General features: G+C 36.6%; 1 protein-coding gene across 2 annotated transcripts in view; it reads right to left on the bottom strand.

Moving 5' to 3' along the window:
• cracd (capping protein inhibiting regulator of actin dynamics) overlaps positions 1 to 26,899 on the bottom strand; it is a 310,383-nt gene that overhangs the window by 98,947 nt on the left and 184,537 nt on the right. Inside the window, exon 1 of one of the 2 annotated variants that reach the window (XM_039750890.1) lies at positions 1,534 to 1,702. The exons of the other annotated variant lie outside the window; for it this stretch is intronic. The gene's annotated coding sequence lies outside the window, so the exon portion shown is untranslated. Of the gene's footprint in view, positions 1 to 1,533; positions 1,703 to 26,899 lie in introns of those variants that run through there. 2 annotated transcript variants of the gene reach the window in all.

Raw genomic sequence — 26,899 nt, 5'->3', positions numbered from 1 at the left:
AAGTAGAATGAGAACTGTAAATGTCTACACAAATATAAGTTTTCTTATTTGTGTATTTCTAAGAAAGATGCAGCAGTAGTTTCAGTGTGCAAATGGAGCTCAACCTTCTCATGTTGTTTTTTTCTCCTAGAGAATAGCTGAAAGTGATTTCTATTTTAAAATAAATACATTGTGTATCATCCATAAATGTTTAAAAACCAAGGTTTTATTTTTTGTCATATTGCTCTGCCCTACAACCAGATGTGGTGTTTCATTCCCAAAACATCAGTTATGAATAGTCATTCAACCTGAACCACATGTCAGTATGATGAGAAACCAAATTATAAAAACAAATCTTTTAAACTATTTTAAAAGATTTAAGGGAGGTGGGAACAATTATTGCTGGAGGTAGTTCTGCAACATGGGACAGCAAAACAGAAGGCAGAATCCATAACTGAGTAAAGTCTGTATTTTAGAATCTGAGGTCACATGAGGGATATATGTGATTAGAGCTAGGCTGGCATGAGTAAATGAAAGACAGCTCACCAAATGAATCTGAAAGTAAACTCTGTTATCTCTTTCCATTTTTTAAAACAGAAAAACAAGATTTGTGCTTTGGGTAGAATGGTAGCACAGTGGTTAATGCTACTGCCTCACAGTCCCAGATTTCAAGCAAGGACATTGCTTGTGTGGATTTTTCTCATTCGTCCTGTGTCTGTGTGAATATTTGTAATTCTGCATACCTCTAATATCCCAAATATGCGCAAGTAGGTTAACTGGTACCTCTAAACCAGTCCAGTATTAGTTGGAGAATGTTTGTTTGTGTGTCTGGTAGAAGACTGAAGTCCTGATGTGGGTTGACTCCAGCCCCATACTCAGTGCTGCTGGAAGAGGCACAGGCTTAATGTGTTTGAAGATTTACCTCCAATACTATGCTTATTATTCAATTTGAAGTTAATTGGAAAAAAGGATCATCAGTCAATAGATAAATCTTTTGTTTTTAAAACAAGTGTATATTATTCATATTACAGAAACTTTGTGATATTCATGAGGCAAAAAACACCACAATCTACTCAAGCTCATTTAGTTGAAGCTGACAAAATCTACAAAATCTGCAGTTCCTGAGACATCTCCTCCAGCCACCATTTTCAACTCTGTGACATGACCCTAGAGACAAAGGAGTGACTGATAGCCTTGGCTTCTTGCCAGCCAAGAAAATTTTCCCTCTAGGATTTAGACACTTCTTCCGCTTTCAGCTGTTTTTGAACCAATAGCAGGGTTGTCGAGACTACTTAGATCACAGTACTACCCTGTGGCATTCACATGTGAGGTTTGTCTGGCCATGTATTATACAGAAAAATATATTTCCAAACATCAGAATCAATACAACAAAAGCAGTTACACTACTGGCAACTATATAATATACTGCACTAAAGTTTACTAAAAATAAAGCCAGAAAAACTGCAACTTGCAGCAGGTCATCGACAGCACCAAAAGTAAACTAACTACATGATACAATTCAAGACAGAAATGGCAACTTTAAAACGGTTGTACCTCAAATATTGGTTTGTTTCCTCATCTTCTGACAGTTCTGCATTGTCAAATTCACTCGTGGACTGACTGTTTCTGAGCTGGGCAACTATAAGGGCTGCTTCAGAATCTGTCTGCTTCCTCCTCCCAAAGAGCTTCTTGAAAGGCTGGAATTTGCCCTGCCGTTTCCTTTCTACATGATCAAAAAAAAAACAAAAAACAACCATAACATTCAGCTTATCTGTCCTGTAAGCCTTGTGTGCTAACTGAATCTGAAAATACTGCATGCACAAGACAGCCAAGGTCAAAGAGCAATTGTCAGACTAAAGGACTAATGTGATTTGAATATAAATTCAATTGCAGAGACTCTGTGTCTCAGCAAAATATTGACAGACTAACGTTAACAGTATTAAAAAGTTGGGTCACTGTTTGCCAAGGAGCGTCTGGCCCTTTATACAGTAATTGCAATATCAAATGTTCACAACAGTCCTGAAACTTGAGCCTAATTATAGAGCTATATAGGTCATCATTGACATTGTGAGAATTACACCACTCTAAACGAACAAGCGAGAAGGCAAAGAATATTGACTAGACCATTAAAACTTCCATTATGTAAACCCATCAATGTTTTATACTGCAGCACTAAAAAATAAAGCTTGTCAGCTCTACATTAGAATTTTGAAACAGCAGCCTTACCTTTTATAAGTCAAAAAGTTAATTTTATTGGAGCCCCATTCCTAAATTTAGACATCCATACTTATATAAACACATTTTCTTCTTAATACACACAAAAAGTACAATATATTTAGAGCAAGAACTATGATAAACATCTTCAATATAGGTACTGTAAAACAGGAGCCATGAAACACATTATCCAAAATGGAAACCTTGAGGGGTTTAGATCAACTTATAAATCAGAAAAGCACTTCAAAATATAATCAGGAATATATGAATAATAAGTAGGTGCATACTTCTGTCTTTATTAAACATAATATAAAATTATTTTCAAATTAATTTTATATTGTACAGTTTTACTGCTATGATGCACTAGCACAGAGGGCTGCCCATATATCTTTGACATACTTAAACAAAAATATTAACGTAAACACAAAATACGATACATTACTTTCGATTTAACTAACATTAATATGTCATTAAAATATTAATCCACTAATAATATAATTGAAATCTTGCTAGTTGACAACAGAGGAATGGAAAAGAAAATATTTTTGTGGAAAACAAACCTTTGGTGAGGTCCACAGAATTCCACTATTCTACCTAAACTCAAACAGCTCTCACACCAAAGACATGCTGTAAACAATTTAAAAAGCCATCCTTTCCAATAATTATCACAATGCCCAAAAAAGTGTTATATAAATAAGTAAAAATAAATTACTATTCAGGACTATATCTAATGTAAACACATTGTTACTCTAATTAGACATGGTAAACTGGGACTAATCAGACATGGCAAACTGGGATGACTTGTTCTGCATTTTGAATTTTGCCTTTCTGACACTGAACTTCAACATCAGAAGATCATTTATATAGTGAGGTGCTCTTCTTATTTCTGTGCTGATTTATACCCCTCAGGATTCCTCTTTCAGGAATACATCTGCCGTATGTTTCTCTTTTAAGTAGTTACAGTATATTGAGAAAGTGTACAATATTGTACATTATTACAAATGCAGATTATATGTTTTTCAGTTAATAATATATATTTAGAGCTGATTTCCTGCTTTACAATTTATTTTGCGTCACAAAAACTAGTAAAATGCAGAATAATTTATGCCTAGGAAAAAAAAATGTGAGCTTGGCATACTTACATAAGAAGAGAAAAAAATCATTACAATTAAATAAGGCCTGTTATATAAGGAATGATTCCATTTTTTATTACACGTATATAAAATCAACTAGTATGATCCAATGATATAAGATTAAGAAAGTGATCTGACAGTTTAACCAAATATATGAGGAATAAAGAGAATTGCTATAAAAGGAACTGGCTGCATTATGCCACATGTACAAACATCAGAACACATGTCTCAAAATGCATTACATTTCTCAGTAATCACATCTCTTTATGCATTTTTCAGTGTTGTTAATTAATAATAAATGATTTTTTCCCTTAGTTACCACAGCTGATTCGTGACTCAACAGCAAAGAAAAGGTTACATTGTGCTCTTGTCATGCGGCCAACAGACTCACACACATACTGTAGGAGGAAACAATTTCTTCTGCAATTTAATTCAAATTCGGCAACCACACAGGCACTAAAGAAGTGATAAATTTCAAAACATTTGCTGGTTCAAGTGGACCTCCCTATTACACACTTCATGGACAAATGTTTGAGGCTTATTACAAATAATTAGAGCAACATTTTTAATTAATATTAATATACAGAATAAAAGAGCACTCTAGCCTGCCTTCTACATTCCCAAACATATGTGTGTTAGGTTAATGGTCTCTGATGGACTAGCTGTTGTAAAGTCTGCTTAATATACTGCTGTTTACTGTATTGCTGTGTACTGTTTTGTGCTTTTAGTATTCATATCTGGACTAGTTATAACATTTTGTTGTTTTGTCTACAACATCATATTGGCACTTACTGTCTGTTTTATTTATGGGGGACACCATTTTGCATGTATTTTACACAACAGTGCTCAAGCTGTTTATGGTTACTATGTGACATGTGACATAGGCATGTGTTTTATATTTAAAGATGATGGCTTTTAATTACCAGTTATCCACATATTGGATCAGACTATTTTAAAAAATTAAGTGTTATCAGTGTTAGTTAGGGATTAGAATATTGGGTCAGTTAGTGCTGCTTTTAGCTTTGACCTTTTTTTTTGTCCTGACTACAATTTTGAACTTTTGGCCCTTTCATGTTAGAGCTATCCTGTCTGGTTTCAGATCTGTATCTGTGACTCTGAATATGATTCTGCTCATCCTTTTATTTACTCATTTTATCTCCAGATCATTTCCTTTCCTGACCTCCCTGAAATGATAACACTGGTACCCTGTCTTGGGTTAGATAGATAGATAGATAGATAGATAGATAGATAGATAGATAGATAGATAGATAGATAGATTTGTTCTTTTCTTTCACTCAATGTTTCTGAGAAAGGCTCTACCAATACATTACCTTATATTGCAGTAAGCATTTTTGTGAATTTTATTTGATTTATGTAGACTAAACCACCAAGTATTGTTACCATTGGGAAAAGTCCAGGATCAACTAAATTAAGTGGCAAAGGTCAAGACACTACGAATCATAAGAGTGATCATCAAGTTCAACAAAAGACCTGGTAAAAAACACAAATCACTAAGCTAGAACATCACACAAAATCTGTTTCTATATAAGATTTATATTTTCCAACAAATGATTCTTGTAATATATGGCTAACAGTCATCATGACATCACACATTATGCAGCATGTGCACAATGTGCCTGGCAATATGCAGCACACTACTGACCACCAAAAAATGGTGACAGCCAAAAACAAACAAAAAAAGCAACAGGATCAGAGCATCACTGAAGAAGCAAAAAAAAAAAATACACACACAAATAAAATAAAATTGAAGCATTATTTAATTAATCCTGCTTGCCTTACTTAAAAAAGTCACCTCTTTGATTCTGTTATTCTCTCTCATTTTTTAAAATATCCCTACTCTTAGCAGCTACCTTTTTGCAATACCTTCGTTTCAGTCACTTATCTCACTCACACAGACATGACAGAATTGTTACGTTCTCAGCAAAACCTTTAGTCATCCCTTTTAAAGCCTTACTAAGCCTTTTTCATCCTACTGAGTCAGCTTGTTTTTCCTAAAAAAACAGTTATTTGTATAAGAAAACACATCAAGAGAAATCAGAAGTTTCCTTGGCTTCGCTTTGTACATACTGTACATCACTGCCAGCAACCAGTAGTACAGATTGGTTACTGTCTGCATGTTAACATGGGTTCCACAAGTTATTCTGGTTCCCTTTCACTGACTACACTTGACTAGCCCTCTACCAGTGAATGTGTTTTGATAGAGCCCTCCACAGATGCAGTGTAAGCCTCTAGGGTTAGTTTGTGCCTTGTACCAGATACTAAAAGTCTAGAGTGGCAGCCCTGTGGATTAAAAATATGGTTGGTTAGATCAAGTATTATTAAAATTTGTAGTGATATTATTTAATTAAGGGGACAAGCAATTGTCATAAATATGATGGATGTGCACCAAAGTATCCACGAATCAAAAAAAAATACTTGCCACCTTTCAATTATGAAGGCTGATCTCCATTTCATTTTTGTTAACTGCAGGGTCGTACTCAATCCAGGGGAAGTTACCCAGCATTAGGTGCCAACCTGTAACACCGCACACTCATACACAAACCCAATTCACTTGTGCTGTGCCAAAGTAAATAGCAATGACTAATTGTTGAATTGTATTATCACTTTCGTAAATTACTCTGGCATTCTCTTTCCTGAATGAAACATTACAGACTGCAAGCAATGTTATGTGTAAAGAATCATTACATTAGAACTGTGTTTTTAAAATTTGGACTGAAACTAAATTTAATGTTTAAAACTAAACAGATAAAACACACAGCGCCCTACGTTTTTTATAAAATCAGAGCGAACACACAATTTTCAAGCAAAAATTAATTAATTTAACTGACTTGAGTGAGAAGCAGGGATTGAAACTGCATCCTTGTGCTGTTGGCATTCTTGTGTTTTATGGTCCAATGTCTATTTTTAGAGTTAATGAAATACATCACATAACATGAAACAAGACCTCATTAAGTTAATTTATAAAAGGATGCCAACTTTATGGGAATTAGCCAAGCTTACTCAATCTAAAAAGTATATTTTTAAAGCAGAGTTTATAGGGCTATTGAGTTTTGGAAAAGTTCCCCTTCAGTTTTCAGTGTATTTTGCACAATTTTATGAGGAACCTTTGTTGGAAGACACCAGCAAAATTGGTTACAGTTATGTGTAGGAGTGAGACAAAATAAATTTGCCATTCATTACATATTGCTGAAGGAAACATAAAGCTTGACAGATGACTGCAAATGGTATTTAGCACCTGCCTCTATGACTTATGCTTTGCTCACTGACCATGGAAATTGATTACGATAGCAGATGAAAAATAATTAAAGAGGCCATCTAATGACTGATGTTGAGGATACAAGCAAGCAAGCAATTTTTAAGAGGAATCAGACAGACTGGCTCTTTGGAAATGTTAACTTCTTTTCAACTAACCTGAAAATTACACCATAGAATATTAGAGTAGATGTTCATCAGCATAATTTTATAACTAATACTGATGAACATTTACACTTCTCAAAATAATTTTTAACAAAAAGGTCTAAGTCACATGCATACAATGAGAACAAAAGGACTAATGCGATATTAGTATTTTTCCTTACATTTTCTTACATTACACCATGATAAGCTAACAGCAAAATATTGCGAGCCAATAAAGTTAATTAACTTCTGTTGTCAAATAAATAATTAAATAAAAAGAAAGAGAAGGTATTATAAAGTTGATAAGATGCAATACATTACTTACAAGAACTTAACTAAGCTTCGGACACAGGGCCTGTGTACATAAGGAGATTATGGACATATAAAAACCTGGGACTTATTACTGCCAGCAATTTAAGCATATCCTCAGTTTTGGCATCAACTGTTAATCAAAATGGTTATTTTTGAATTTAAATTATTTTCATATTGATTCATGTTATTGTAGCTCCATTCTATTTACTGTTATCCTTGGTTGCTGTTCTTTTTGTATTGTTTTTCGTGGGCACTACAATGTTGTCTATAGTAACATCAACCATTACTAGTCATGTGGTACTTTCATTTGCATTATGTCATTACACTGCTTTTATGTAAGATGTGTTTAAAGAGACATCTGACATTTCAATATTAAAGGAAAAGTCTTAAAAGAAGACATATGACATTAAAGTAAAAGGATAATGTTTCTAATCTAGTCTGACTTTATTTTCTAATACCTATGTTTGTGTTTACGAACCTCTGCTTCGTTAAAACAATTATTTCAGAATCATCTCAGGTTTGCATCTCTACCATTCAAAATTAATGTCTAACACCAGTGTAACAACTGTTTAATACAATAAGTATGAATTTATCATCTGGTTAAGGGAAGAAAATAACCAGAGAATGGGGTGCATATACTGTAAACAATATCTACCTGTTAAAGCTACTCACTGTAAATTCAGTTATCACTGCAGTGTCACGCTGTAGCTTTTCTGTGTTACTTGTTGCTAGGAAATGGCCTTCTGACCCATGGATTCTAATATATATAAAATGCTAAGGTCTATTTGTCACACATTTGCTCACAAACTACTGGAGCTACAAAATTTATATTGGTCTTAAGTGAAAGCTTATGACCTGGCATGTTGTAGAAATTCAAAAAATTAGAGGTCTCAGAAACCTCAGCAAAATGATTATAGCCAGATATGTTCTGAGAATTTCTAAAAACTTGGGGTGCAGAAACCTGGTGGCCAGAAAAGTTTATTGTAATAAAACCATGGTCTCTGCACGAATGGATTTGAGAGAAAACAGAGAGAGATCAGAAGGAAAAGGCAAAGGAGAGAATGGAGGTTAATAATAATAATTCTTTGCATTTATATAGTGCATTTCTCACTACTGGGCTGGCACCCTGCCCGGGATTGGTTCCTACCTTGTGCCCTGTGTTGGCTGGGATTGGCTCCAGCGGACCCCCGTGACCCTGTGTTCGGATTCAGCGGGTTGGAAAATGGATGGATGGATGGATGGATTTCTCACTACTCAAAGTGCTCAGCAATTGCAGGTTAAGGGCCTTGCTCAAGGGCCCAACAGAGCAGAGTCCCTTTTGGCATTTACGGGATTCGAACCGTCAACCTTCCGATTGCCAGTGTAGATCCCTAGCCTCACCCACCACTCCGCCACTTAAACAAGGAAGAAGGAGCTTGAAGCAAATGAAGATAGAGAGAGAAGAGAATCCATGTTAAAGTATGATGGAGGCAGGTGGTCGTGGTTGAGCCGCAGGCAGAGGAGCCTTGGGCTGAAGAAGGGGCGCTCCTACTAAACTACCCTGGGGATTATGAGCAGCCCATTGTGTGATGTCTCCTGAGGACACCAAGAAGCTGGTGGCAGGAGATGGGTGTGCAGCTTAGCATAGCTCCCCATAGATGCAGCAGGCCTGGCAATGGGGACTTGAGCAAGAATTTAAAGGTTGAGTGCACCTGTTGGTAAGCCATCTCCTCATGCTGCATGATCATAAGAGAGTAAGTCAGGGAGACATTGACTTTTAAAAGGAAGAATTGAGGCTTGTCTCTCTATTATAAAAGAAAATCTTGAGACGAGACAAGACTATTGCCAAGAGATTTTTTCAAGTCCCACCTTCCTCTCAACCATTTACGGTTAACAACACACGCCCACGGTCCTCTCAAATCTCATTTGTGTAAATTCTTTGGTCAGATACAGTTCCTGCGCTCTCTCTTATAAATTTTTATGTTTTCCTCACTTTAAGTTCCCAATAAGAAAAGACTTATTATGTCCAAATCTTATTGAAGAATTTTATCCCGAAGGGTTATCAACAGAAGAAATGAGTACATGGGCAATCCTATCACTGAGAAACAATGAAGTCAAAAGAATTAATATGAAAATTGTCGATCAGTTACACAGCAAATAGATTAAATGTGTATCAATAGACTATGGTGAAACAGTTGGTGGTGTTGGTGCGTAAGATGAAAATATCAACTTACAATATCAAGTAGAATATCTACAGCTGTTAACACCGTCCAGTCTTCCACCAGCCGAATTACTGGTGAAACAGGATGTATTGTAATGTTATTGTGTAATTTATGTATGAGTGATGTGCTATGCAATAGGACAAGATTAGTTGTATTTAAAATTGGTCAAACAATTCTGACATGTAAAATTTTAACACGTGACATCTTCTGCGGATAACATTAGACACCAAAGGAGATCTTGATATGCTGTTCGTATTAAAATATTTTAGGTTCCCGTTAGAATAGCTTTTGGTATGACAATTAACAAATCACAGGGACAAACATTCAAAAAAGTCTGTTCATTTATTAGAGAGAAAGAAACGATATTCATTTACAGGAAGTTATACGTAGTGTTGTCACAATGTAACTCCAAACACAGATTAATTCCAAATATTGTTTTTACTGAAGTTTTACAGTAAAAGTGTAAGGTAAAAAGTTACTCGCTGTAATCTAAAATAGTTCTATTATGCATATGTAACAATTCCCATGAAAATAACGATCTGTTTAAATTGTGCATCCGCAACCCCATACACGAGCGGCAGAGCCACTCAGGGGTTGGCGAGCGAAGCGAGCAGGGGGCAGAGCCCCCTAGTGTTTTAAAAGGAAAACACCTGTCTCTGAATTTTTACCCTCATTTTATGGATTATTTATTATGGATCTTTTAACCTCCACTGGACTCACTAATTTTATGGATTACTTATTTAAGAGAAGATGCACTTCAGTTTTTGAACACTGTTTTTTTATTTTTATTGTTTTTAATAAAAAGCAGTAACACTTTTTCTACATACCCCTTGCTGTAAGTGTGTGTCATCATTTGCCCGGCTCATCTCTGTCTATGACTATAATGGTTCTGGGTTCAAAAAGCTCCAAGTAGCTACAAGGGAGTGTGGAGCTGAACTGGACTGTCACACAGAAACTGAACAACAGGCAGAAAGAAAGGCTCATAGACATGTAAGAGAAAACCCTGGAGACATTATGCACCAGCAAGAACAAAGACAGAAATCATGCTGAAAACTAGCACTGCTTAGAAACGTTGCCTTGCCAGTATGATCATTGTGAAGCTGTGTTTTTTTTATGGTGATAACAAAAAAATGTGTTGCCAAAATGGAAACATTCAGCTTGCTATATATAAGCCACTTTTATTTTAGGACAGTAGGTCCACATATTTCATGAGTGCATTGTAAAAAAGGAATAGAACCGTTAGAGTACAGTGTTTCAATTGTTTCAAATTTAGCCATGCTTAAATCCTCATCTCATGGAATTTTCTTCTGCATATTCTATCACAGATTGAACATTTTTGTTATTGTTTTTCAATCCATCTCCATTGAGAAGACAGGTGTCCGGAAAATACACAGGACATTGGAGAACAGCAAAAAAAAAACACATAGATGCTAAACAAGAACCAAGCATAGTTAACTTAACAATACGTATTAATTGAACAAATAAATGAACAGAACAATATTATAAAATACAACAGATTTAGCACAGTGGTATATTAAAAAATACAATTGAAGACAATAATTTAAGATGATTGAAGATGGCAGTGCACAGCACATTGCATGCCAGATTTTGCATTGAACTATAAACAAATACAAATTGTGAATCAGTTTAGTTAGGGAACAATATTTCTGGACGTGGTCTAGTTACTTTGTATTTTTTTTTACTATGACTTTGTCTTGAGTTTTTGGTTTTGTTTATCTGGAACATTTTCACTTCAGTTTATCAAATCCCTGACTGTTTATTGACTAACTGTATATTGTATATACTAATTGTATATGTGTATATTAATGTATATTGTATTGTATTGACCCCCTACTTTTGACACCCACTGCACGCCCAACCTACCTGGAAAGGGGTCTCTCTTTGAACTGCCTTTCCCGAGGTTTCTTCCATTTTTCCCTACAAGGTTTTTATTGGGAGTTTTTCCTTGTCTTCTCAGAGAGTCAAGGCTGGGGGGCTGTCAAAAGGCAGGGCCTGTTAAAGCCCATTGCGACACTTCCTGTGTGATTTTGGGCTATACAAAAATAAACTGTATTGTATTGTATTGTACTAACCTTTTCCCTGCTCTGTAAGCTTTTTTGTCTCTAGGCTTATCTCAGATTTAATATGTGTGTTGTCTGGATAGGCCTTTTTCTACCTTGGTTACAATATACAGAATTATCCCATCTTCAGTTATTCAAATACCTCTGAAATATGAGCCACTTACCTAGAGTGACATTTAAATAAGTAAATACACAAAAATGTGGCTAGGTCTTGGTGGGTAACCATACAATAGCTGACAGCTCAACTAAAAGTGAGGATTATTTATAAATGTGATGCTCACAGCTATTTGAATGAGTTGGATGTACAGTAGGACAAATTGCTCATACTGTCTGTGTTTTGTATTTTAGACTGGTTGTCCCCAAAATTTTCTAAATGACTATTATGGTCCTTATGACCTTGAATTGGATTAAGTGGATTTGAGAATATTTAACTGTACTGTATAGGGACAAGATGAAATGTTAAATGTGTTCATTCTATTGTTTAATTGTCTTTGTCAATCTTTTTTCTATGTACAAAATGTCACATACCTGGAAAAGGTATTCCCTCTCCAGTTACAAGGATGTCAATAAGTGTAATATTTACCTCTTTGGAGGTGGGATTTCCTGTTGTTCATATCATCTGGTTCCAGGTTACATAATTTAAAATGGCTATTCATTTCAGTAAAGAAGAAGAATATCAACACAACAACTTCATTACTCATTCTTGCTACTGAAACATCACTGTCATTACCAGAAAAATAAAAATCCTGTCAATACTTCTCATCTAAATTTGTACACACAACAGTAACAACATTCCTTAATTAGTTACCCACAACTGTTTGCTGTCTTGGATGCATTGGTGAGTCTGTTTTGGCTTTATTTTTAAGGTAGCTCCATTTAAACAGTATTTTCCATTCACATTTGTATTTCAGAGATTTGTTGGTATTCATCCATTTTTCTGTCCTTTGCATTACAAATAATAGTGTATATAAAATTTAAGACAAGGGAAGATGGATATACTTTTTTCTTTTTTAGGCATTATACAATATATATCATATGTATATCTGTAGGTATGTATGTTTAACTCTGGAGATCAGGTGAGGGCTGTGTGTTTACATATATTTTTCCTATTCAATAATATTATTCATTTGTCACTTTCACTGCCTAACACACTTGTCTTATTTATTGTCGCCTGGGTATCTGTGTGTGTGGAGGCTGGGTATATACCCAGCTCTGCTTTAATTTTTGAGCCTGGCCATTATTACACTGTTGCTACTTTGTACTGTCTGTAATGTCAGTGTCAATCCTCTCCTATATACATTGTTTATTTTTATTTATTTTTAGGAGCTCTTGCAATGGTTTGATTATATCCAGATAAATCTGCACCTTGTGCTAGTATGCTCCATGATAAATGAAGACTAATTTATATTATTTTGAAAACTATGTGAAATATCATCAATTTACTGTTTAGCCATCGGTATTGAAATGTAGTTTTATGGAGGAAATGTGAATGTATGTCTTTCTCCTAGACAGATAAAGTAATGCAAATAGAATTAAAGGATTAAATGATAGACAGGATAAATGTATAGTATTATATATTATTTAACTAGGATACCAAACACACTGTGTTAGTGGTGATACTTTGGAGGATGAATGGCTGGCTTTTTGTCCAAAATGGACATCAGCATGAGTTTACAGGAATATTAGTCTGAAAATCGTTGTCTGGTATTGATCCAGGTCATTTTGATTCCAGAAACTGGAAATCTAAAAGAAACTCTGTAATTAAATTCTATTTACTAGGAACATGAATAGCTTTAATAAATCAGCTGGTTTCACATCAACAGCCAGTTGAGGCATCTTAAAAGATTTCAATGTTAAGAATGATGATGGACAGCTTTTTTATGTATCACATTTTAATTTTCAAAATGGCAGAACTGTGAGGATTACATTTTTTGATTTTTCCAGTGACTTAAACAACATCCAGCAAAGTAAGCTCAGACATATGCAGGTGGATGAGCCTATGGTGTCCATGAAAATGAATTATCTGTCGAGTAGACCGCAGTTTTTGAGACTCATAGACTTTATTTCTGATGAGGATGTGAGCAAAACAATGAACAGTCCTGTCTCCTTTACTCTTTTAACTGTACACATCAGTCTATAAATATAACACCATTTCACTTGCAGAAATTCTCAGATAACTGTGCACTTAAGGGGAGTATTGATAAAGGAAATGGAACAGAATATAGGAATCAGCTGGAGAACTTTGTTTCTTGGCGTGGAAACAATTGTCTGCTATTTCAAATCAGAAAAACCAAGGAATTGGTTGCAGACTATCACAACACCCAAGAGCTTCTATTTCCTGTCACTATTCAAGGGGTGAATGTAGAGATGGTGCATTGCTACATGTACTTTGGGGTCCACATCAATGACAGGTTCGACAAGTCTGGTAACACAGAGGAACTATATAAGAAAGGGTAGAGCAGGCTCTTTTTGTTAGGAGACTGTGTTCCTTTAATGCAGGTGGTGAAATTCTTTACATTTTCTACAATTCTGTGATGGCCAATGCCATTTTCTAAGCTGTGGTATGCAGAACTGGTAACATCACTTCAAGAGAGGCCCACCAAATCACTAAACTAATTAAAAGGGCAAGCTCAGTTATGGGACATAATCTGAATCCTTTGGAGGAAACAGCAAAAGAGAGAATTAAAACAAAATGGAGTGCCATTATAAGCAATGCTGTACATCTTTTCTCCGATATACAAACACTGAGTACTTACATCCAACAAATCATTTAGCAGAAATGTGTCAAGAAATGCTGCTGGGACCCTTTAAGAAAAACAATACACCTGCATAATGCCTCACTGAAACTGTGACTGCCAAGCTAAAACTTTGCTTTTCTTTCATTTTAAATTTTCTTTTTTTAGTCATTCTGGTGTGTGTTCATATCTATCTATCTATCTATCTATCTATCTATCTATCTATCTATCTATCTATCTATCTATCTATCTATCTATCTATCTATCTATCTATCTAATAAAGTGGGAAATTCCTGAGTCAGCTAGTTAATTAGTGAAGATCCTCCTGTAAACACAGCAGAAAGATGTGCACTTCAAAATCATTTAGTTTTGAAAATTGTATTAAGTTTTGACTGGTGAGACAAGTCAGTCAGTCAGTCATTTTCCTATATCCTAACACAGGGGTCTGCTAGAGCCAATCACAGCCAGCACAGGATGCATGGCAGGAACAAACCCCAGACATGGCGCCAGCCCACCGCAGGACACACACACACCAAGCACGCACTAGGGACAATTTAGTATAGCCACTGCACCTAACCTGCATGTCTTTGGACTGTGGGTGGAAACCGGAGAACCCAGAGGAAACCCACGCAGACACGGGAAGAACAAGCAAACTCCATGCAGGGAGGACCCAGGAAGCGAACCCAGGTCTCATTACTGCGATGCAGCAGCTCTACCACTGCACCACCTCTGGTGAGACAAAGTATGACCAAAAGCAAGTTGATTCCATAAAGTACTGTGGAATGACACTAAGGTTTACATGGAGAATCTTGAAATTTTAGATAAGGAAGGATTAGGTGAGTTATTTTAGAATAGCTGAAGGAGGGCATTGGGGATAAAAATGCGAGTGTGTCTTTATGATTACTCATGACTTTGACCTGGCTGTGAAAAAGGAGGAGATATCTGCAATCCCAAAATGTAACTGTTCAAGGACACATTGTAGCTTCTAATTCAAAGTTCCTCCATGATGTGCTTTATAAAGTGGACAGAAAGGAACAACAATATATGATGAAAATTATTCAGTATTGTGATCCTAAATATTTGTTCCAATTAAAGCTTGAATTTACAGAGTGAGACTCAGGAATTACAAATAAATAATGTCTAAACTGCCTTCTTGTGAAAAATGAATTATCCCAAGAATGAAAATAAAACTTGAAAAGGAAAAATGTGATTAAAAGTTTACAAGCTATTACATCGATGACATGGCAACTCTAAAAAATTACTTTAAGAAACTTTTAGGAACTTTCTTTTAAGCTTTAAGAGGAAAAGGTGGACCACCTCCAGAATCTACTGTGTAGAGGTTGAACAGAGAATGATTTTTTAATGTAGCACCTTTGACTGTGGGACAATATGGCAATGTAACAGCCAGCTCTTACATGCTCTGTTTAATTCTTGTGTGTGTAAAAATATACATTCTAATTTTAGCATTACATTTTTACTTAACAAGCTGTTAAACAGCTGGCTTCCACCAATCTAGTTCATTTTATAATTCTGAACACTTTTAATATATCACTTCTTCATCTTTTTTTGCTTGAACAGAGCAGGTTCAACTGTTTCAGTATTTCCACTTACTTGTACTCCTATAATGTCACTAATCCATTACTTGATGTCAGGCCTTTATCTAGTGCACATTTTTTTTTATCAATTTTACAACAAAACTGCACATTATAAACCAGGTGATGTTTCACCACGGCTTTTTATAGTTAACATTCATTGACTTGTGCCTGATAAACTGGGCTATGTAATCTAACATCCTATTATGCCTGGTTGTAACTTGTTATTAGCTCTTAAGGTGGACTTTCAAATTAAACTGTGTAATCATATCTGATAGATTTACTTCCAACATGTAGTACTTTTGCATAGTACTTCATCTGCTGTATACAGTACAGTGCTTAACTGAACTCTGTCCGGGTTATTCTGTAATGATTTTGCTTACTCTAAAGTATCCTTCATTCTCCTTAGTTTAGTGTCATTTGCATACCTCTTAGCTGCATTTTTATCTTCTATCAATTAAGTGGAACAGAAGCACCAGCACTAGGGCCTCATTTGTGAAGCTTGCCTCCACACAAAAACCGGCTTGAATAAGAAAAGAAAAATGAATGGGAGAACATGTGTATATTTACAACAACTCTGACCCATGTGTACATAACATTTCAAAGAAACTGAGAAATGACTATACCCTTGATCCAGCAAGGAAATGCAGCTACCAGCTAAATGATGAGTCACGTGCATAATAATTCATATCACCAAGCTGGTATTAAAATGTGCTTTGAAGTGACAAACATATAGAGACAGAGGTTAGGAGCACGCACTGATACAGTGCATTGCAGCACCCACCACGCAACAAACCAATTCAGGATACAAATTAGGACCTGAGTGTAGCTATGCAAAGGGTGAAACTTCAGCACCACACTAGTTCAGATATAGTGGAACAGTGTGAGGTTTTTTTATGGTGGCTGGAGTGCCAATTCTGCCACCAAACCCCAAGTTTTTCCCTGCAGGTTGGAGGGCCTACATGCAGGGATGGATGCAGATTAACGTATGACACCTCAAAAAACGAACATGATGCACAAATGGTATTTTACTTCCCTTTTAAGTGGGCCAATGCTATGTATTTGCACTAAAGACCTTTGTTGGTTTTTTTTGTGAATTTATATCCACTACATGTGCCACTTCTCAGGGAACTGGCTGACAGGTCAGGAATATCTCAGCCAAGCTTCACTCCATCATGCCTGCTCTGCTGGAAGCCATTAACTGACCAGAGAGGCACTACATCCATTTTCATATGGTGTTGGTGTACATACTGTACATAAAATATGTTTTTGCCCAGATAAAAAGGTAATTTGCAGCAGTGAATGTTTCTCTTAAAGTAATCGGACCACTTGGCTGCATTCATATTGCAATATGGGCAACTAGCAAGAATGCAGCTGCTTTTGTTACAACTTAAGAAATTACGTGCCATGATGTTGCTGACAAATGTTGTGTCTCAGTGGAGTCATTTATTTTGAGGCAAAGCAGCTTTGACAGAAGTGATGGTGCAGTATGCGGTGAATTGCTTCTTGGTAAAGTAGCTGACAGAACTCTTAGTTTTTCATTTATCCTGTACTATTCACTGTAACAACAATTATGTCATTATATGTGCTGGGTGATAGTGGCTACCCGCACAGATGCTGGCATCTTATGTCTTTTCAAGAAGCCCCGAGTGCAGATGAGAGGTGCTATAATGCAGCGTATCATCTTGCACTCTCAGTTGCAGCGCATAGAAAGATTGTCTTGAATGCAGGTGTGGGGATCTTGATGTGTCAGGGCAGTGGCTGCTCTACCAGCCAATGAAGGTCTGCAGAATTATGATTCCATATGTCTAAGGTTGATTATCATGTTCCATATCATGATACATGGCACTGCAAGCATTTCTAGGATCAAATGCTTTTGTTGCTTTCTCATCAAATTGTAGAGTATTATTGAAAAACAGCTTTCACTTGTCTGACCCCATGTTTACTTTCAGGTGCTATACTTTTCATATTTGATTCCCGGAGTAGTTACTGTTTGTGTGCATCATGCAAATTTCCCATTTCTGTTAACATTCTCTAATACTCCTTTTTCCTCCCTCCCAAAAATGTGTTATTTTAACGGACATCTATAAATTAAGCCAGTGTGAATGAGTATGAATTTAAATGTGAGGGTGCCTCAATATAGAGAAGAATTTAGATCAGAGGTGACTGCTGCCCTCCCCAGATGCTGCAATGATAGTTCCCCATAATCCTGTTTTGATGAAAACATATTTTGCAGTAGTATAGACATATTATTTTTAAATCTTAATTCTATTTTGAGTTCATTGGTACAGGCACTACACCATTTCTTTTATACCAAATCATATTGTCTTTCCTATGAGCATGTCACTGTCAGTATACGTTATATACCAGCATTATTTTCCTGCCACACATCTGTGTAGCACTATAGCCCTTTTTCAGCTATGCCATTCAAATTCACCAGTTAATTTTGAACTTGTGGCATCTGCTTTACCTTGAGCATTGCTACTCAATATTGCCATTTATGATATACAGTACACTGTATAATGAATGTTATGAAAATGTCAAATTCCTACTTCCCATTTTTTCAGGCTACCGTGCTTTGACCTGGCTCCAGGTAGTAAATGTGTGTATGTGAGACACATGCAATATACACATACAAGCACAACCCCAAAATAAGATCGACCTTCTTGATATTTTCTTTCATGAAAAACTCACACAGCCTTGCACACTGCTGTTGATGAGAAAAGTGTGCACTGCACATGCTTACAAGTGGATGACACTGCTGACTTTCATTTGCAGTTTTGTCATAATACAAAGGGAGTCATAAAAAATTCTGAGCTACATGAAAATATGAAACACTTGTATTTTGCATTCATCATGTTTGCCTGTCTAGAAGAACATTTGAAAAACAGAGGACAGCTCTTCAGACTAGTCAGTACTTCGAAGCCACTGCCTCTTTATTATTTTTGTCATCCACAAACTAATATATTCAACGGCCATGTGCATTTCATCTCTTTCTTTATGACATCCTACAAGAAAACATCAGTCTCACTCTAAAAGTGAATGTCACAAATACCTTTTTTAATGTGCTTTATTAGCAATTTTCAACAATGGAAATCAAATTGCTTATGAAACACCATTACATTCAGTTCAGAACTTTCTGTGCATTTTAAAAAGCTTCTCAAAGATAAAGAAAAACTCATTACAGTTACTATGTATGGGAACAGAAACTGTAACTAACTGAACAATCTGAAAAACAGAAATTATTTATTTTAATATTCCTGTTGTCAATCCTGTGCTTTTCTGAGTTGCTTTGAATTGTATGCATACTTGCTTTGTAAATCTCTTTACAATTACAGTATGTATGCTTTGCTGCATAAGACTGATATGAACATGTTTTTTAGTGTTGTCATGGTCTGGTAAAACCACTCCTGCTAGACCATTTGAAAATAAACTACAGATGACTGGAGAAATTACTTCTGATGCCTCGCAGTCTGCTTCTCTCTCCCTCTCTTTCTCTTGCCACAGACAGAAACTGGGAATTAGGACATTGGACACCTAAGGAACCTGACTCCCCTCTGGATGAGGGAAAAAGACTCCAAAGGGCCACCTTTTTGTCCATCATGTTGCCTGGTACAGAAAAAGGAGAACAAATGGAAGGAAACTGGTACAGTAATTCACTTTTTGTCCTACATGAAAAAGTAAATGTTTCTGAAAGGTTACTCTGGACACAGATGGCGAGCATTACTAATAGGACAACATTTGTGGACAGAACACACAACAAATATCCTTTGATTTTCAGATTGGACTTCATTTCATCATAACTCATTAGTCATGATGTTACTTGTGCATTAGATATCACTACAAACTCATGTTCAGTTTTGACATGTTAATTATGCCTTTTTCATTATAATAATTTTCACAGTTATTCTAGTGGTGATATTTTGTTTTTTTGCTTAGGTATGGTCACCACCATTTTGTGTTAATCCTTGCATGGCCATGGCCAGATTGTTTACCACTGCCACAACTACTGCTGGCCTTGTCATGTGACATTTTCTATCAATACACTCAATGTATACTGTATATATATATATATATATATATATATATATATATATATATATATTGCTGCTACTTAATTGTCTTATCTTTGCACAATGTCTTGTTTGTGTTTTAATTTAAAATTTTAATTTTAATTCTATTTTTAATTTATTGTTTGCACTTCATGTTGTTACACTGTGGACCCTGAGCTTCGCAATTTTATCTATCTGTATACTTGTATATGGTTGAGATGAAAATAAAGTTCACTTTGACATGATGGTGGTGAACAGCTCCTGGTGTTATGGTTTTTGATCTCTTTGATTTTTCTGCTTTCCTTTGCTTTCTTTAATGAGATTCCAAGAAGACTGACTGTTACAACCTTTACTTTGTTTCTTTGACTCCACTCTGGTTTCTTGCTTGGTATTGCTCGTCACTCTTGATATTCTGACATTTGCCTGTTCCAAACTTCCACAAATCACTTTATTTAGAACACCTAATCAAAATCCACATACTGCATAATTTTTCATTAAAACTGTTTAATTTTTCACATGATTTGTTTTTATCTTTATTTTGGGGACAGTGTTGTGATACCACTTCTTGGTGTTTTTTATGATCACAGTCATGTGGTTTACTTGTTAAGCTGGTTGCCCACCATATGACTCATGCCATCACCAAACATGACAATGGTGTGTTTCTGAAATGGTTGGCAGGCAATTTCAGTTTTGTGTTCCTACATCTTTTGCCTTTCATTTTCACTAAAGCACAATTTTTTACGCATGAACAAAGAAGGCTATATGTTACCTAACTGAAGTTTTCAGAATTCTCAAAAGATTCAATGAATTTCACAGAGTGAAATTAGCTAAACTTTAGTGGGTAAACGTGTTTAATTACTTTAGGTTCAATGAGGAATCCTGCAGCTTTTACTTTTCTAGCAATAAATGACTGCTGTTTTGGTTACAATGCATTGGATCACTTATATTATTTCACCTCCTTCAATCAACAGAAATTTAGGACAAATTGCTGATTTGAACATTAAACTGAAGGATGGCATCTAAGCTAAATGAAATTTTTAAGTTCCACTATGCTCCTAATTAATTACTAAGGCATTGATTATTTTATAAGGTGAGATCAGAAACTTTACTGTTCATACAGAATAAAGCTATACAGAAAGATATACAGGCGTCACCAAATTATCAAAGTGAAAACCAAATGACCAAAAGAGGTCATTTAAATTTTCTAATGTGCCTCTCAATGGACATGCTGTATTTTTCAGTCACTAATTCTAAGCCTTGAGCAAAAAGTAACATTGCCAGCTACTCTCCAACTGATGAGAAGTCCATGATCATTTATGCAACTTCATGAATTTAATCAAACAAATAAACAATTTAGCCAGTCAAATTGTGTGTTCAGTGCGTGCAGGAAAATTTTACCTGAATTGGATCCTTTACTACATGGATGTTGTAGTAATATGGGTGCAGCTTCTTACAACCCTGAACTCAGACACAGCAGATGAGACCAAGATTCAGGTTGAAAATACCTCTCTTTCCTTCTTTACTGTGTTCCACACAAAAAGCAATTGAGAAAAGTTTGGGATCACTTGCTTCATGGAAAATGTTCTTTTAAGGCTTGACTGAGGCACTTCTGGATCAGTGAGATGAGGGAGGGGAAACCACTCCCCAAGAACTCCTTACAGAGGCCCTGGAAGACAGGGCTGCACACTCTAACTACAGTTCCCATGAAGCACTGATGGAATCCAAACTGGAGCAGTGCCAGAGGTATGCTGTCACCCAGTGTACTGCAGGTACCCCTTAACTAGCCATTCTCTCTCCCAACTGGGAAATTTGCCACCAAATATCCTGGCTGGGAGCCAGACTATCCACAAGGCACTTTATGTCACTGAACTCAACCTGCATAAATAAGTAGGACAACTAAAGAGACAATTAGGCCAAAAACTGGAAAAAAGGAATCTATTTCAATACAATTCAGTTTATTTTTAAACAGTGCTCTTCAGGTACAGAGCACTGTAACAAGTTCTCATGTAAAATGCAAACATTAGTAGATTACTAATTACATAATAAGTACTGTATACATAAAGAAACATATTTCTTTAGACAAAGAGGAACACATATGGAACTGTTTAATACAGGCTATTTGTGTGAACTGTTGTTAAGTATGAGACACAGCTTTCATCTTTGCCAGGTGACACAAAGCCAAGTGTGCCATGACAAAGAAAAAGAGCAATGGCAACTTGGTCCTACAAGTACTGTATGCAATTCCAAAAAAACATAGCAGCAATAGAGGCCTTGTAGAGAATAGCAATCAAGCTCATCCATGGTCTAACAAAAACATCATACTCTGGTATAATAAGGGAATTTAACTTTTTTAGTCTTGAAAAAAAGACTAGTGCATGTGAAGATCTAAAGAAGCCAGGTTTTCAAAGTTTTCAAAAGCATCAATAAAGCTGATCAGGTCAGGTTGGGGATGATGCACAGGTACAGCACACCCACTATACAACAAATCAGCTTGGGTCCCCGTTGGCAACCCCCCAGGCAGACACACGGTCCAGTTCCATCCTCCGGAAATGACCAGAAAGGTGTTATGTGGACTTCCCTTTGGCCTGATCCAGCTGCTTAAGAATAGTTCTTAAGAAGCATTGTAGATTCTTAAGAAGAGTTGTAGAAATAAACAAGAAATGCATTCAAGATGGAGTTCAGGAAGCATTTCTTTACTCAATTGGCCATACAGCAGGGGAAAAATACTTGATTTTTGTAGTTGGATTTAAGACCATGAAAGCTTTTAAAAACCTCTTGGATGAGATAGTGGGACAACTTCAATATTAGTTATCAACGGAACTCTGATGCACTCTTCTTGCAAAAAAATATTCTTATTAGGATTAAGGGACTGGACTGCACATAAAGGCACTTTGAAGTTCTTTCTTTACAAGGTAAAGCCAAAGCCACAATTCATTAAAGTCATATTCACATCTTATGGGAACTTCAAGATAGCTGTTTATCACATACTCACTACGGTGCCAGAGAAATATCTGCCTCGTCTGTTTTTTTAGATGTATACAGACATTTTTCGTGATGCAGAGCCTTAAAATCTGTCCTCAGTCAACTGTGAAATTGAACCAGATGCAATGTACACTTAGCTAGCACTGTTAAAAATCACCCACATTAATACATTTTTTAATTTACAATAATTCCTTACTTTCTGGTATATTTTAGAATATGTTAGTAGTTCAGTTTAAGGTTAATGTACATCAGTTACAAATGGGCCAAGAATAAAGATTAATATCTTTCTTGGTTGATTTATTTATGTACAACTCACACTGAGAAAGAAAAATGAAAATAAGTCTATCTATCCATCAACATTAACTTCATACTCTTCTCAGTAAGGGTCAGAGTTAGCCAGTGGTTACAGAAATACGAAAAAGTACAAATCACAAACCTGCTGTGGTGAGGGGAGTACTATGTCACAGGGCATGTAAAAAACAAGTATTACATACTGTATACTCACAATAACGCAATCAACAGCACATCTGCCACTTCTCCTAATATCAGGGAGGTAGTCTCGACCATCAGCTCATCTCTCAATCTAGATTATTTTGCCAATCAACTTATGAGACATAGCACATTTAATGAAAGGCACTGCACATAAACTGGGATTTTCTGTTAAAGGCTAGCCAATGGGTGACAACAGCATTGATGGATTAAATGTGGATAAGGATTTATGAGACAAGTTGAAAAAGCTATACGGGTATGCACATATGAGTAAAAGGTAACCTATCAGACCATTATATAAAAAGAGAAATAGATAAAGACAGTCTGATAATGGCAAAAAGATCTGAGATCTATTTATCTATTGTGACTTCCAGGGACTACATAGCTCCCCATACACCCGACACAACAGACACCAGGACACAAGTTTAACAGCACATATGTTTTATTATACGTGGGGAAGCTCTTCTCCCTCGCTCCCCAGTACAAAGCACCCAGGACAGTCTACAGCACACTGCACATTCTTTCTCTTCTCTCTCTTTCATCTCCACTCCCACTCCGACAAGCTTCGTCCTCTTCCACTCTACTCTTGCTCTCTGTAGTAGTGGCAGCTGGTTCCTTTTATAGGGCACCTGGAAGTGCTCTAGGTGTCCGGTGATCTTCTTCTGGCGGCACTTCTGGGTATGGCAGAAGCGCTGCACCAAAGGGCTCAGCCATTCCTGCAGTGCCCACTGGTGGCTCCCACAGAAGCCAACAGAGCTGAGCCAAACTCCACATTTCATGGAGCCCTGTGGGAATCCTAAGTACTGCTGCAACCCCAGCAGTCTATCTATCTCTACCTTTTTATATGTACAAGTTTTGCATCAGTAAAAGTAATTTTATAGTGTTTGCCTTATGAGGAGGGACTTAATAGGACTGTTCATCTTACACTCAAGTTCATCTTCAGCAAAAAATTATTGCACACTCGTTTCTCTTTTGCCTCTATTAATTTATTTTAAATGGCAGCCATCCAAATTATGTTATACCAATTTCAATCCCCCTTAATTCCTAAGCAGGGTCGTGAGGCTGGAACGTTTCCTGGTAAGCATATGCCACAAGGCTTGATTAATTCCTGGACCGGGAACCAGTCCATCACAGGGTTAACACACTTACATTCATCTACACATCACACACACACACACACACACACAATGACCAACTTAGCCTTGCCAATACGTCTAACCTGCAGGTCTTTCGACTGTGGGAGGAAACCGGAGCACTCTGAAGAAATCCATGTAAACACAGGGAGAACATCCAGACTTCATGCAGGGAGGACCTGGGACATGAGCTCTGGTCTCCCTACTGCAAGGAAGCAGCACTAGCATATGGCAATCATCATTATTTTTATTTATATATTGTGACAACACTATTTGAACTGTTTCACTTACTTGCATTTTATACTTGGATTTGCTGGCTTTCCTTCATTTCTCATCCATTAAAGAAAGTTTGCAATATACGAGGTGTGGCAGAAAAGTAATGAGACTGATTTTTTATTTACCAAAGTTTTTATTTTTTTCAAACATCAATGTTATCCCCTTCAAAGTAGTTCCCTTGGGCAGCTACACACCGATGGAGACGTTGTTCCCACTGTTGGTAGCAGCGCTGGAAGTCTTCAACCGGTATGGTCTTCAGCATGTCCGTTACACTCTTTTAGATGTTTTCTAAAGTTCCGAAATGACGTCCTTTGAGGACATTTTTCAGTTTAGGAAAAAGGAAAAAGTCACACAGACTGAGGTCAGGTGAATAAGGGGGCTGGGGAACCACAGGAATGCCTTTTGAGGTGAAAAATTCTGTTATGGAGAGGGCAGTGTGACATGGGGCGTTGTCATGATGGAGCATCCATTTGTCTGCAATGTCTGGTCTCACGCGAATGACCCTTTTTCTGAGCCTTTCAAGGACGTCTTTATAAAAAACTTGATTGACAGTTTGTCCTGGAGGAACAAATTCTTTGTGGACAATTCCCCTTTTGTCAAAAAAACAAATCAGCATTGATTTGATCTTCGATTTGCTCATTCAAGCTTTCTTTGGTCGAGGAGAGTTTGCAGTGTGCCACTCCTGACTTTGCCTCTTGGTCTCAGGATCGTATTCAAAAATCCATGATTCATCACCTGTGATCACACAACTAAAGAAATCTTGCTCATTAGCGATTCTGTCAAGAAGATCAAGACACTTGCTTTTTCGATTGTCCTTCTGCTCAATTGTGAGGTTTTCGGCACCATTTTGGCACAGACCTTTCGCATGTGCAAATGTTCAGTCAAAATTTGATGAACGGTAAATCTGTTCAAATTTAATTGTTCACTCAACATTCTTAATGTTAAACGACGGTCTGATCTCGCAAGAGTGTTAACACGTTCAATGTTTTCATTGGTTTTCGAAGTTGAAGGCCTCCCTGAACGGTGTTCATCTTCAACGTGTTTTCTGCCTTCCAAAAATGATTTGTGCCAGCGAAAAACTTGAGCTCGGGATAAAGAATGTTCCCCATAGGCCTGTTTTAACTTTTCAAACGTCACACTTGCCGATTCTCCAAGCTTAACACAAAATTTAATGGCACAACGTTGCTCCAAATTCCGCTGTTCCATTTTGCGTGACGCACAACCAAAAACACAACTTCGCTAATAGCAGTCACAAAACTCACGTAGTTAACGGAAGGAGTTGAAACTCGCACTGAGCTATGGGAGGGTACTGATACACGTGCTCTATCGAGGACAACAGCGCAGCGTTGCCAGATCGCTTGCAGTGTTGCCAGGCTCATTACTTTTCTGCCACACCTCGTACTGTGCTAGACCCATGCTGGGTGTGTACTACATATTTATTGAAAACAATTTTAAATTATAGTGTAAATTTTATGTAAAAGGGAGGGCAGGTATTTATTATCTGTCTTTGGTGCTCTGCAAATATTGACTATTAAATGTCAGAGACTGGCAAACAGCTGTATATTGCTTATATTTTTTCACTTTATTAACAATATATACAGTCACTTATCAATTTTATTTTTCTGTCACATGTCTCACTTACTGTTGATTGGTTAAGAATATGTGGGAAATATAGGTTATTGTAAAGTAAGTACAGCTTGACATCATCAAATCTGAGCCTTGCAAAAGGCCCCTGTACTCTTACTTATAAATAAAGCTACGTAGCAACAGTTTAATTTTTTTTTTTAAAAGATCCTAAATGTGAAAAAGATAACATTAGTCCATAGCCTTGGATAAGGCAGTACAGCGTACTGTCTAAAGCACTAGCTCTTAAGCCAAAAGATTGCTGGTTGCTAAACACTTGACTATCCCGTGAAAGACCTTGGTTTTGGTCCACAGTAAGACTGGCAAAAGTATCAATTTTTATGTCAGTGATCTTGATCAAGTCTTGTCCATATCTGAAAAAAAGGACCACACAGCGCGGCAGAGAGTTGTATTCTAAGCTGAGAATATCATGGGGATATCACTACCATCCTTGCATGCCCTATATACAAAAAGATGCATTACCAAGGTAGCCAGGATCGTAAAGGACTCCCTTTCACCCGTTGTACAGCCAGTTTAAAAGGCTAAGATCTGGCAGGTGCCTGCGATACTGTCAAATCAAGAACAAATGGTAACTCTGTCAGGCATTCCTCAAAATTATAAAAACAGTCAACCTATTATTTGTATTTAACTACTGTTATTATTTTATAATTGCTTAACAA

This window comes from Polypterus senegalus, chromosome 4, assembly GCF_016835505.1.
Source record: "Polypterus senegalus isolate Bchr_013 chromosome 4, ASM1683550v1, whole genome shotgun sequence".
Lineage (NCBI taxonomy): Eukaryota > Metazoa > Chordata > Cladistia > Polypteriformes > Polypteridae > Polypterus > Polypterus senegalus.
The sequence above is the reverse complement of the archived record's forward strand: the minus strand, read 5'-3'. Positions and strand labels throughout refer to the sequence as shown.